Raw genomic sequence first — 14,019 nt, forward strand, 5'->3', positions numbered from 1 at the left:
TATTGCAGTCAGAGGGTCAGGACTGAGGGAGTCCTGCACTGTCAGAGGGTCAGAACTGAGGGAGTGCTGCACTGTCAGAGGGTTCGTACTGAGGGAGCGCTGCACTGTCAGAGGGTCAGTACTGAGCTAGCGCTGCACTGCCAGAGGGTCAGTACTGAGGGAGTGCTGCACTGACGGGTCAGTACTGAGCTAGCGCTGCACTGCCAGAGGGTCAGTACTGAGGGAGTGCTGCACTGTCAATGGGTCAGTACTGAGGGAGTGTTGCACTGTCAGAGGTTAAGGACTGAGGGAGTCCTGCACTGTCAGAGGGTCAGTACTGAGGGAGTGCTGCACTGTCAGAGGGTCAGTACTGACGGAGTGCTGCACTGTCGGAGGGTCAGTACTGAGGGAACGCTGCACTGTCAGACGGTCAGTCCTGAGGGAATGCTGCACTGTCAGACGGTCAGTCCTGAGGGAATGCTGCACTGTCAGAGGGTCAGTACTAAGTTAGTGCTGCACTGTAGGAGGGTCAGTACTGAGAGAGGGCTGCATTGTCAGAGGGTCAGTTCAGAGTGAGTGCTGCACTGTTGGAGCGTCAGTATTGAGGGAGAGCTGCACTGTCAGAGGGTCAGTACTGAGGGAGTGCTGCACTGTCAGAGGGTCAGTACTGAGGGAGTGCTGCACTGTCAGAGGGTCAGTACAGAGGAAATGCTGCACTGTCAAGGATCAGTACAGAGGAGCGCTGCACTGTCAGAGGGTGAGTACTGAGTGAGTGCTGCACTGTCAGAGCGTCAGTACTGACGGAGTACTGCACTGTCAGAGGGTCAGTACTGAGGAAACGCTGCACTGTCAGAAGGTCGGTCCTGAGGGAATGCTGCACTGTCAGAGGGCCAGTACTGAAGGAGTGCTGCACTGTCAGAGGGTCAGTACTGCGGGAGTGCTGCACTGCCAAAGGATCAGCGCTGCAGGAGTGCCTCACTGTCAGTGGATCAGTACTGAGGGAGTGCTGCACTGTCAGATGGCCAGACCTGAGGGAGTGCTGCACTGTCAGAGGGTCAGCAATGAGTGAGTGCTGCACTGTCGGAGGGTCAGTACTGAGGGAGTGCTGTACTGTCACAGGGTCACTACTGAGGGAGTGCTGCACTGTCAGAGGGTCAGGACTGAGGGAGTGCTGCACCATCAGAGGGTCCGTACTGAGGGAGTGCTGCACTGTCCGAGGGTCAGCACTGGGGTAGTGCTGCACTGTCAGATGGTCAGTACTGAGGGAGTGCTGCATTGTCAGAGGGTCATTCCTGAGGGAGTGCTGCACTGTCAGAGGCTCAGTACTGAGAGAGTGCTGTATTGTCACAGGGTCAGTACTGAGGCAGTGCTGCACTGTCAGAGGGTCAGTACTGAGGGAGCGCTGCACTGTCAGAGGGTCAGTACTGAGGGAGTGCTGTACTGACAGAGGGCAAGTACTGAGGGAGTGCTGCACTGATGGGTCAGTACTGAGCTAGCGCTGCACTGCCAGAGGGTCAGTACTGGAAGAGTGCTGCACTGTTAGAGGGTCAGTACTGAGGGAGTGCTGCACTATCGGAGGGTCAGTACTGAGGGAGTGCTGCACTGTCAGAGGGTCAGTACTGAGGGAGTGCTGCACTGTAGGAGGGTCAGTACTGAGTGAGTGCTGCACTGTCAGAGGGTCAGTACTGAGGGAGTGCTGCACTGTCAGGGGGTCAGTACTGAAGGAGTGCTGCGCTGTCAGAATGTCAGTACTGAGGGAGTGCTGCACTGTGGGAGGGTCAGTATTGAGGGAGTTCTGCACTGTCGGAGGGTGAGTACTGAGGGAGCGCTGCACTGTCGGAGGGTGAGTACTGAGCGAGTGCTGCACTGTCAGAGGGTCAGTACTGACGGAGTGCTGCACTGTCGGAGGGTCAGTACTGAGGGAACGCTGCACTGTCAGACGGTCAGTCCTGAGGGAATGCTGCACTGTCAGACGGTCAGTCCTGAGGGAATGCTGCACTGTCAGAGGGTCAGTACTAAGTTAGTGCTGCACTGTAGGAGGGTCAGTACTGAGAGAGTGCTGCATTGTCGGAGGGTCAGTTCAGAGTGAGTGCTGCACTGTTGGAGCGTCAGTATTGAGGGAGAGCTGTACTGTCAGAGGGTCAGTACTGAGTGAGTGCTGCATTGTCGGAGGGTCAGTTCAGAGTGGGTGCTGCACTGTAGGAGCGTCAGTATTGAGGGAAAGCTGCACTGTCAGAGAGTCAGTACTGAGGGAGTGCTGCACTGTCAGAGGATCAATACAGAGGAGAGCTGCACTGTCAGAGGGTGAGTACTGAGGGAGTGCTGCACTGTCAGAGGTCAGTACTGAGGGAGTGCTGCACTGTCAGAAAATCAGTACTGAGGGAGTGCTGCACTGCCAGAGGATCAGTACGGCAGGAGTGTTGCACTGTCAAAGGATCAGTACTGCAGGAGTGCTGCATTGTCGGAGGGCCAGTTCAGAGTGAGTTCTGCACTATTGGAGTGTCAGTATTGAGGGAGAGCTGCACTGTCAGAGGGTCAATACTGAGGAAACGCTGCACTGTCGGACCGTCAGCCCTGAGGGAATGCTGCAGTGTCGGAAGGCCAGTACTGAGGGAGTGCTGCACTGTCGGAGGGTCAGTACTGAGTTAGTGCTGCACTGTCGGAAGGTCAGTACTGAGAGGGTGCTGCATTGTCGGAGGGCCAGGTCAGAGTGAGTGCTGCACTATTGGAGTGTCAGTATTGAGGGAGAGCTGCACTGTCAGAGGGTCAGTACAGAGGGAATGCTGCACTGTCAGAGGATCAGTATAGAAGGAGCGCTGCACTGTCAGAGGGTCAGTACAGCAGGAGTGCTGCTCTGCCAGAGGATCAGTACAGGTGGAGTGCTGCACTGTCAGAGGGTCAGTACTAAGGGAGTGCTGTACTGTCAGAGGGTCAGTACTGAGTGAGTGCTGCACTGTCGGAGGGTCAGTACTGAGGGAATGCTACACTGTCGGAGGGTCAGTACTGAGTTAGTGCTGCACTGTCGGGGGACAGTACTGAGAGAGTGCTGCATTGTCGGAGGGTCAGTTCAGAGTGAGTGCTGCACTGTTGGAGCGTCAGTATTGAGGGAGAGCTGCACTGTCAGAGTCAGTACTGAGGGAGTGCTGCAATGTCAGAGGGTCAGTACTGACAGAGTGCTGCACTGTCAGAGGGTCAGTACTGAGGGAGTGCTGCACTGTCGGAGGGTCAGTACTGAGGGAACGCTGCACTGTCAGAGGGTCAGTATTGAGGGGGAGCTGCACTGTCAGAGAGTCAGTACTGAGGGAGAGCTGCACTGTCAGAGAGTCAGTACTGACAGAGTGCTGCACTGTCAGAGGGTAAGTACTGAGGGAGCGCTGCACTGTCAGAGGGTCAGTACTGACAGAGTGCTGCACTGTCAGAGGGTCAGTACTGAGGGAGTGCTGCACTGTCAGAGGATCAGTGCTGCGGGAGTGCTGCACTGTCAGAGGATCAGTGCTGAGGGAGTGCTCCACTGCCAGAGGATCAGTACTGCAGGAGTGCTGCACTGTCAAAGGATCAGTACTGCAGGAGTGCTGCACTGTCAGAGGGTCAGCAATGAGTGAGTGCTGCACTGTTTGAGGGTCAGTACAGAGGGAACGCTGCACTGTCAGACGGTCAGTCCTGAGGGAATGCTGCACTGTCACAGGGTCAGTACTGAGGGAATGCTGCACTGATGGGTCAGCACAGAGCAAGCACTGCACTGGCAGAGGGTCAGTACTGAGGGAGTGCTGCACTGTCAGAGATTCAGTACTGTGGGAGTGCTGCACTGTCAGAGGGTCAGGACTGAGGGAGTGCTGCACTGTCAGAGGGTCAGTACTGAGGGAGTGCTGCACTGTCAAAGGGTTAGTACTGAGGGAGTGCGCACTGTGAGAGCGTCAGTACTGAGAGAGTGCTGCACTGTCAGCGGGTCAGTACTGGGGTAGTGCTTCACTGTCAGATGGTCAGCAAAGAGGGAGTACTTCACTGCCAGAGGATCAGTACTGCAGGAGTGCTGCACTGTCAGAGGTTCAGTACTGAGGGAGTGCTGCAATGTCAGAGGGTCAGTACTGAGAGAGTGCTTTACTGTCACAGGGTCAGTACTGAGGAAGTATTGCAGTCAGAGGGTCAGGACTGAGGGAGTCCTGCACTGTCAGAGGGTCAGAACTGAGGGAGTGCTGCACTGTCAGAGGGTTCGTACTGAGGGAGCGCTGCACTGTCAGAGGGTCAGTACTGAGCTAGCGCTGCACTGCCAGAGGGTCAGTACTGAGGGAGTGCTGCACTGTCAATGGGTCAGTACTGGGGAGTGCTGAACTGACAGAGGGCAAGTACTGAGGGAATGCTGCACTGACAGAGGGCAAGTACTGAGGGAGTGCTGCACTGTCAGAGGGTCAGTACTGAGGGAGCATTGCACAGTCAGAGGGTCAGTACTGAGGGAGTGCTGCACTGACGGGTCAGTACTGAGCTAGCGCTGCACTGCCAGAGGGTCAGTACTGAGGGAGTGCTGCACTGTCAATGGGTCAGTACTGAGGGAGTGTTGCACTGTCAGAGGTTAAGGACTGAGGGAGTCCTGCACTGTCAGAGGGTCAGTACTGAGGGAGTGCTGCACTGTCAGAGGGTCAGTACTGACGGAGTGCTGCACTGTCGGAGGGTCAGTACTGAGGGAACGCTGCACTGTCAGACGGTCAGTCCTGAGGGAATGCTGCACTGTCAGACGGTCAGTCCTGAGGGAATGCTGCACTGTCAGAGGGTCAGTACTAAGTTAGTGCTGCACTGTAGGAGGGTCAGTACTGAGAGAGGGCTGCATTGTCGGAGGGTCAGTTCAGAGTGAGTGCTGCACTGTTGGAGCGTCAGTATTGAGGGAGAGCTGCACTGTCAGAGGGTCAGTACTGAGGGAGTGCTGCACTGTCAGAGGGTCAGTACTGAGGGAGTGCTGCACTGTCAGAGGGTCAGTACAGAGGAAATGCTGCACTGTCAAGGATCAGTACAGAGGAGCGCTGCACTGTCAGAGGGTGAGTACTGAGTGAGTGCTGCACTGTCAGAGGGTCAGTACTGACGGAGTACTGCACTGTCAGAGGGTCAGTACTGAGGAAACGCTGCACTGTCAGAAGGTCGGTCCTGAGGGAATGCTGCACTGTCAGAGGGCCAGTACTGAAGGAGTGCTGCACTGTCAGAGGGTCAGTACTGCGGGAGTGCTGCACTGCCAAAGGATCAGCGCTGCAGGAGTGCCTCACTGTCAGTGGATCAGTACTGAGGGAGTGCTGCACTGTCAGATGGCCAGACCTGAGGGAGTGCTGCACTGTCAGAGGGTCAGCAATGAGTGAGTGCTGCACTGTCGGAGGGTCAGTACTGAGGGAGTGCTGTACTGTCACAGGGTCACTACTGAGGGAGTGCTGCACTGTCAGAGGGTCAGGACTGAGGGAGTGCTGCACCATCAGAGGGTCCGTACTGAGGGAGTGCTGCACTGTCCGAGGGTCAGCACTGGGGTAGTGCTGCACTGTCAGATGGTCAGTACTGAGGGAGTGCTGCATTGTCAGAGGGTCATTCCTGAGGGAGTGCTGCACTGTCAGAGGCTCAGTACTGAGAGAGTGCTGTATTGTCACAGGGTCAGTACTGAGGCAGTGCTGCACTGTCAGAGGGTCAGTACTGAGGGAGCGCTGCACTGTCAGAGGGTCAGTACTGAGGGAGTGCTGTACTGACAGAGGGCAAGTACTGAGGGAGTGCTGCACTGATGGGTCAGTACTGAGCTAGCGCTGCACTGCCAGAGGGTCAGTACTGGAAGAGTGCTGCACTGTTAGAGGGTCAGTACTGAGGGAGTGCTGCACTATCGGAGGGTCAGTACTGAGGGAGTGCTGCACTGTCAGAGGGTCAGTACTGAGGGAGTGCTGCACTGTAGGAGGGTCAGTACTGAGTGAGTGCTGCACTGTCAGAGGGTCAGTACTGAGGGAGTGCTGCACTGTCAGGGGGTCAGTACTGAAGGAGTGCTGCGCTGTCAGAATGTCAGTACTGAGGGAGTGCTGCACTGTGGGAGGGTCAGTATTGAGGGAGTTCTGCACTGTCGGAGGGTGAGTACTGAGGGAGCGCTGCACTGTCGGAGGGTGAGTACTGAGCGAGTGCTGCACTGTCAGAGGGTCAGTACTGACGGAGTGCTGCACTGTCGGAGGGTCAGTACTGAGGGAACGCTGCACTGTCAGACGGTCAGTCCTGAGGGAATGCTGCACTGTCAGACGGTCAGTCCTGAGGGAATGCTGCACTGTCAGAGGGTCAGTACTAAGTTAGTGCTGCACTGTAGGAGGGTCAGTACTGAGAGAGTGCTGCATTGTCGGAGGGTCAGTTCAGAGTGAGTGCTGCACTGTTGGAGCGTCAGTATTGAGGGAGAGCTGCACTGTCAGAGGGTCAGTACTGAGTGAGTGCTGCATTGTCAGAGGGTCAGTACTGAGGGAGTGCTGCACTGTCAGAGGGTCAGTACAGAGGAAATGCTGCACTGTCAAGGATCAGTACAGAGGAGCGCTGCACTGTCAGAGGGTGAGTACTGAGTGAGTGCTGCACTGTCAGAGGGTCAGTACTGACGGAGTACTGCACTGTCAGAGGGTCAGTACTGAGGAAACGCTGCACTGTCAGAAGGTCGGTCCTGAGGGAATGCTGCACTGTCAGAGGGTCAGTACTGAAGGAGTGCTGCACTGTCAGAGGGTCAGTACTGCGGGAGTGCTGCACTGCCAAAGGATCAGAGCTGCAGGAGTGCCTCACTGTCAGTGGATCAGTACTGAGGGAGTGCTGCACTGTCAGATGGCCAGACCTGAGGGAGTGCTGCACTGTCAGAGGGTCAGCAATGAGTGAGTGCTGCACTGTCGGAGGGTCAGTACTGAGGGAGTGCTGTACTGTCACAGGGTCACTACTGAGGGAGTGTTGCACTGTCAGAGGGTCAGGACTGAGGGAGTGCTGCACCATCAGAGGGTCCGTACTGAGGGAGTGCTGCACTGTCCGAGGGTCAGCACTGGGGTAGTGCTGCACTGTCAGATGGTCAGTACAGAGGGAGTGCTGCACTGTCACAGGATCAATACTGCAGGAGTGCTGCATTGTCAGAGGGTCATTCCTGAGGGAGTGCTGCACTGTCAGAGGCTCAGTACTGAGAGAGTGCTGTATTGTCACAGGGTCAGTACTGAGGCAGTGCTGCACTGTCAGAGGGTCAGTACTGAGGGAGCGCTGCACTGTCAGAGGGTCAGTACTGAGGGAGTGCTGTACTGACAGAGGGCAAGTACTGAGTGAGTGCTGCACTGATGGGTCAGTACTGAGCTAGCGCTGCACTGCCAGAGGGTCAGTACTGGAAGAGTGCTGCACTGTTAGAGGGTCAGTACTGAGGGAGTGCTGCACTATCGGAGGGTCAGTACTGAGGGAGTGCTGCACTGTCAGAGGGTCAGTACTGAGGGAGTGCTGCACTGTAGGAGGGTCAGTACTGAGTGAGTGCTGCACTGTCAGAGGGTCAGTACTGAGGGAGTGCTGCACTTTCAGGGGGTCAGTACTGAAGGAGTGCTGCGCTGTCAGAATGTCAGTACTGAGGGAGTGCTGCAATGTGGGAGGGTCAGTATTGAGGGAGTTCTGCACTGTCGGAGGGTGAGTACTGAGGGAGCGCTGCACTGTCGGAGGGTGAGTACTGAGGGAGTACTGCACTGTCAGAGGGTCAGTACTGAGGGAGTGCTGCACTGTCAGAGGGTCAGTACTGAGGGAGTGCTGCACTGTCAGAGGGTCAGTACTGAGGGAGTGCAGCACTGTCAGAGGGTCAGTACTGAGGGAGTGCTGCACTGTCAGAGGGTCAGTACTGAGGGAGTGCTGCACTGTCGGAGGGTAAGTTCTGAGGGAGTGCTGCTCTGTCAGAGGGTCAGTACTGAGTGAGTGCTGCACTGTCGGAGCATGAGTAATGAGGGAGTGCTGCTCTGTCAGACATCAAAATAAACCGGCTGTTCCTTCACTGTCACGCGATCGAAACCCTTGAATTCTCTCCCTAACAGCACTGTGGGTTAGTTACTCAGCAGTGATTGCAACGTTTCAGGAAAACAACTCATCTCCTCCTTCTCAAGACTGATTTCAATCGATACTAACTCGTGGCCAAGCCAGTGATGTCGACATCCTGGAAATAAATTTTAAAAAAAGAAATGTGTAAGTTTCATTTTACTGAAAATAGTTTGCAGTTTCATTTCCTTAGAATCCAGGATGGTGAGAAAACTATTCTGTGATAATGTTGTATAGTTTGGACAAGTCATCATGTCTGAATTGTTAACTATAGTATTAAACTGCTTGTTTTTTTATTTAACCGTGTTTCATTAAGATATTTGCTGAAATACATGACTTGATAAAAGTGTGGATGCAGAATGGAAGTCACCCGAGTGAACAGCAGCCTGGTTTTCACATCCCAATAAAGCAATCAGAGCACCTGAACAGAATGGCTGTTCTGAACAGCTTGTTCACAGATCTGACAGTCTCAGACAAAAAGATCTGACACTGCCATCCATACTGTAGCCATCTAAAATGGCTGCCCGCAAAGGATGATGGGAAGTGTGGTCAGGTTGGGACATAGACAAGACTCAGCCTGTGTGGATTGCAAACAACAACTCTGACTTATACAGAAGCTCACACCTGCTAGAGGCCACTCACAGGTCTCCCCAGGACAATGGGCTTCAGATTGAAACGTAACATGAGTAACAGACTCAGGGACACCTATTTGCCTTGGACAATAACAACTAGGACCCGCCCAGCTATCGAGGTGCATGCCCCTAAATGGCCAGAATCCTATTTAATATTGATTGAAATCCTATCGATCCATTGGAACCCTACCTGGGACCGCTCAAAAGAGTGTGAAAGAACGGAGGATAAGAGGAACTCCGTGACCAACGTTCTGTCTCTTTTGAGACCGGCTTCTGTATACTAACTGCAGCACACTGACCAGCCAAGTTCAAGGACCCACGACCTCCACCTGAAGACGACACTCAGCCTGGACGAAGCATACAACCTCCAGCCGCCACACCTGGGGAACCAGATAAAGGCCTTATCTAACCTGCACAGAGCCGGTCACTTGGAAGTTAAGTAAAGTTTGTTTAAACTGCTAGATATGTAGTAATATGCAGTAGCGTGTAATTTATCAAGTATAGAACTAATCTTATGTTCAATAAATAAACTGTGATTGTACTAAAATACTGGTTGTGTGGTCATTTGTCCAATACACGGAACGCACTCACATATTGTGGTTATTATTAATAAAGATAGAAGTCAACAATTCAATCCATGCACATTTTGGAAGTTAGTTTGACATGGGAGGTGGAATATTACAGGGAAGGATGAAAGGCGTCAGGGGGAAGAATTTGATACACGACAAGGACAGGATGAGGTGAGAGTGGTTGTTCACAGCAGACAGAACAGGTAAAGGCTCAACAAGCTCGAGGTGGGTAAATCTCTGGACAAGTGGCATTCGACACGAAGTTTAGACACAGAATTCTATTTTTGATCAGGTATTTCAAACCAAAATAACTCCGTATGGGGTGAATAGGCCTTGTCAACAATCTACACAACCAACCAGTGCTGCAAATTAGTCCAATATGATGCAGTAAACTGAGCGGCCCATTCTGCCCTCTTGAGTGGGTGTAACAGATCCCGCCGTCACTATTTGGAGGAATAGCAGGCGGGGGGGGGGGGGGGGGGGGGGGGCATTCTTCCTGGTGTCCTGGGACCAATATTTATCCCTCAACCAACATCAACAAAAAACCCCCCCCGCCTGCTATTCCTCCAAATAGTGACGGCGGGATCTGTTACACCCACTCAAGAGGGCAGAATGGGCCGCTCAGTTTACTACATCATACGGTGGCACACTGTTGCCTCACAACAGCCGCACCCGGGTTCAATTCCAACCTTGGGTGACTGTGGAGTTTGCACTTTATCCCCATGTCTGCCTGGGTTTCCTTTGGATGCTCCGGTTTCCTCCCACAGTCCAAAGGATTGCAGGTTAGGTGATTGGCCGTGCTAAATTGCTCCTTAGTGTCCAAAGATGTCTAGTTTTGGTGGGGTTATGGGATTACGGGAATAGGGTGGGGGACTGCACCTCAGTAGGGTATTCTTTTAGAGGGTCGGTGTGACTCGATGGGCTGAATGGCCTCCTTCTGCACTGTAAAATTGTATGGTTCTGTGGGTCATTGTCACGTTGGTGTTGGTGGGATCTTGCTGTGTGCAAATTGGCTGTTGAGTTTCCTGCATTACAACAGTGACTACACTTTGAAAAAAGATGAACTCCATTGTAAAGAGTTCATGTTGGACACAACAGATTTGACTTGAGTAGGAAGCGTTTTACTTACAGCAGTAAGAGTCCTGGAGTTGAAGAGTGAATCCTGTTGGACGAAAGACTATTTGAAGAGACTTCAGAGAGTTGATAGAATTCTGGAAATGTTCAGTCCTCCAGGATCAAGGGAGAGATGATCTTTGTTCTCCTGACTGTCTCGGACAAGAAGGGAACTGGCTCTTGGCGGAGAGTCAGTATTAACAGTTTCTCTGTGTTTAAGGGGAATGTGAGACTGAGGTCATGGTTTTTGGTGAGATCATTGCGTTTCTTTATTTGGTGCAGCACTCATTTACTTCATGTTCACGTTTCAAAGCCACAAAACCACAGCCTGTTCCTGACGATACTCTGCTTTCAGAAACCCCCACAGCCTCACCCAGAGGCGAACTGTGTAAAACTATAAAGTCACCTCAGTCAGAATTAACACACACACACTGTTACAATCTCAGCTGATGTTATTACGGTCTGGAACGCACTGCCTGGGAGGGTGGTAGAGGAGGGTTGCCTCACATCCTTTAAAATGGACATGGATGAGCACTTTGTGGTGGTATGATTAGCATAGCTGCCTGCCATTGGTGCAGAACACCGGCTTAGCATTGGCCCTGGTCGGTCATGTGCCTCTCGACCGATTGGTTGAGACCAGTCATGTGACGGCTCCCCGATTGGTCGAAAGGCTGAGTTAACCCCGCCTCCAGGGTGGGGTATAAATACCCAGTACTCCCGGCGGTCGTCCATTTACTGTAATCGACCGCAGGGCTAACATCTAGCTGATTAAAGCCATACTTTTGTACAGCAACTCGTCTCACGTTCAATTGATGGTTCATCAATTTAATCAGCTAGAATTTTGAAGGTGGAGCTCCGGATCAAGCCCGAATGCCTCCGCATCAGCCTGCAAACTCAGAACGCATCGGAAATCTTCAAACATTGACTGGCATGTTTCGATGGCTCCCTGGCGTCTGCAAACAGCCCCCCCACCATGGCACAGAAGCTTCATATTCTCCACTCCAGCGTGGTCATGGCGGCCTACGCGATGATAGGGGAAGAAAAAGATTACGACGCGGCCATGGATAAGCTGAAAGGACAGTTTCTTAAGCCGGTAAACAGAGTGTTCGCCCGACATCTGCTGGCTACCAGACAACAGTGAGTCCTTAGACGATTTTTACCAGGCCCTCGCTGTCCTGGGGAGGAATTGCACCTGCCTCCAAGTTTCAGCCACTGAGCACATGGAACTTTTGATTAGAGATGTTTACGTGGCTGGGAGGCAGTCTGCCGCTATCCGCCAGCGGATGCTGGAAAAGGATGACCTCAGCCTAACTGAGGCATGGACTCTCTCCACTTCCTTGGAGGTCGCCGACTTAAACGCCCGCGCCTACGTCCCCAGCCGCTCTGCAGCGCCCTGGGCCTCCTGGCACGCTTCCCCACCGCCATCCGCCGCTCCCGACCCCCCCTCAGGCCTGCACCACGGGACGCCCCGACAAGTCCGCGGGGCCCTGCTGCTATTTCTGTGGGTTCGCAAAACACCCTCGCCCGCGCTTCCCAGCCCGCTCCGCCCTCTGCAAGAGCTGCGGGAAGGGCAATTTTTCGTCGGTCTGCCAGGCTAAATCGGTCGCTGCTGTACCGGGCAGCGACCGGGGATCCCCCCCTCCAGGCCTTTCTGGGCCCTTCCAGCGCACCGCGCAAATCTCTCCCCCCCGCTCCCGGGCCCCTGTGCCCAGCCTGCGCGCCTCTCTGCCCCCGCTCTCAGCCGCTCCGATCGGCCCGCCGGCATCGCTAACCCTGCCCCCAGCAACCACGAGGGTCCTGCGGGCGCCGCCGTCTTGGGCCCCGGATGCCATGTGCGGGTGCTGGGCGCCGCCATCTTGGGGCCCCGACTCCACGTGCGGGTCCTGGGCGCCGCCATCTTGGGGCCCCGACTCCACGTCCGGATCCTGGGCGCCGCCATCCTGGACTGACACACAAGGTCCTGCCAGCACCTACTCGGCCGACGACGACTATGACGATGGATCTTCTCCATGGCTCGCGGCCATTCAGCTCGACCAGTTACGTCCATGCACGCTCGCCAAAACAACAACGCTGATCCACCTCAACGGCCACGAGACGGGCTGCCTACTGGACTCCGGGAGCACGGAAAGCTTCGTACACCCCGACACGGTAAGACGCTGCGCGCTCCCTGTCCATCCTGTAAAACACGAAATCGGGTTAGCCTCAGGTTCGCACTCCGTCCGCATCACCGGGTGCTGCATCGCGGACCTCACGGTCCAAGGGAAGGTTTTTAAAAATTATAAACTACTTGTCCTCCCTAACCTTTGCGCACCGGCACTCCTAGGACTGGACTTCCAGTGCAACCTGCAGAGCTTGACCTTCCAATTCGGCGGCCCTATACCCCCCTCACTGTCTGCAGCCTCGCATTCCTCAAAGTGGACCCCCCCTCCTTGTTTGCTAATCTCACCCCCGATTGCAAACCCGTCGCAACCCGGAGCAGACGGTACAGAGTCCAGGACCGGACCTTCATCAGGTCCGACGTCCAGAGGTTGCTGAAGGAAGGGGTCTTCGAGGCCAGCAATAGTCCCTGGCGAGCCCAAGTGCTGGTGGTCCGGACTGGGGAGAAAAACCGGATGGTCATCGACTATAGCCAGACCATCAACCGGTTTACGCAACTGGACGCGTATCCTCTCCCCCGTATTTCTACCATGGTAAACGAGATTGCGAAATACAAAGTCTTCTCCACTGTGGACCTCAAGTCCGCCTCTCACCAGCTCCCCATCCGCGCGAGTGACCGCAAGTACACCGCGTTCGAGGCTGATGGCCGCCTCTACCACTTCCTCAGGGTTCCATTCGGTGTCACAAATGGGGTCTCGGTCTTCCAACGGGAGATGGACTGAATGGTCGACAAGTACGGATTACGGGCTACCTTCCCATACCTCGATAATGTCACCATCTGCGGCCACGACCAGCAGGACCATGACATCAACCTCCAAAAATTCCTCCAAACCGCAAAACTCCTTAACCTAACTTACAATAAGGATAAGAGCGTGTTTAGCACCAACCGTCTAGCCATCCTCGGCTACGTAGTGCGTAAAGGAGTGATAGGCCCCGACCCTGAATGCATGCACCCCCTGATGGAACTTCCCCTCCCCAATTCCCTCAAATTCCTCAAAAGCTGCCTGGGTTTCTTCGCTTACTACGCCCAGTGGGTTCCCAATTACGCCGACAAGGCCCGTCCCCTCATTCGGTCCACGACCTTCCCGCCGTCGTCAGAGGCCTGCCAGGCCTTTAGCCGCAGCAAAGTAGACATCGCAAAGGCCACGATGCGCGCCATCGACGAGTCCCTCACCTTCCAGGTCGAGAGCGACGCATCAGAAGTAGGTCCGGCGGCCACCCTGAACCAAGCAGGCAGACCCGTGGCCTTCTTCTCCAGAACCCTCTAGGCTTCCGAACTCCGCCACTCCTCAGTGGAAAAGGAAGCCCAGGCCATAGTCGAAGCTGTGCGACATTGGAGGCACTATTTGGCTGGCAGGAAGTTTACCCTCCTCACAGACCAATGGTCAGTGGCCTTCATGTTCGATAATGCACAGAGGGGCAAGATTAAGAACGACAAGATCGTACTGTGGCGGATCGAGTTGCCCACGTACAACTACAATATGTTGTATCGTCCTGGGAAGCTCAATGAGCTTCCTGATGCCCTGTCCCGCGGTACCTGCGCCAGC

General features: G+C 54.4%; 1 protein-coding gene across 3 annotated transcripts in view; it reads right to left on the minus strand.

Annotated features, from left to right (window-relative positions):
* Positions 1-10,482, minus strand: part of LOC119975259 (sialic acid-binding Ig-like lectin 13) — an 87,515-nt gene extending 77,033 nt beyond the window's left edge. For 2 of the 3 annotated variants that reach the window (XM_038814951.1, XM_038814949.1), the window contains exon 1: positions 10,332-10,482. The gene's annotated coding sequence lies outside the window, so the exon portion shown is untranslated. Of the gene's footprint in view, positions 1-8,091; positions 8,120-10,331 lie in introns of all 3 variants that reach the window. The other variant, XM_038814950.1, reaches the window with a different exon arrangement.
* Positions 10,483-14,019: the final 3,537 nt, after the last annotated feature.

This window comes from Scyliorhinus canicula, chromosome 12, assembly GCF_902713615.1.
Source record: "Scyliorhinus canicula chromosome 12, sScyCan1.1, whole genome shotgun sequence".
NCBI lineage: Eukaryota > Metazoa > Chordata > Chondrichthyes > Carcharhiniformes > Scyliorhinidae > Scyliorhinus > Scyliorhinus canicula.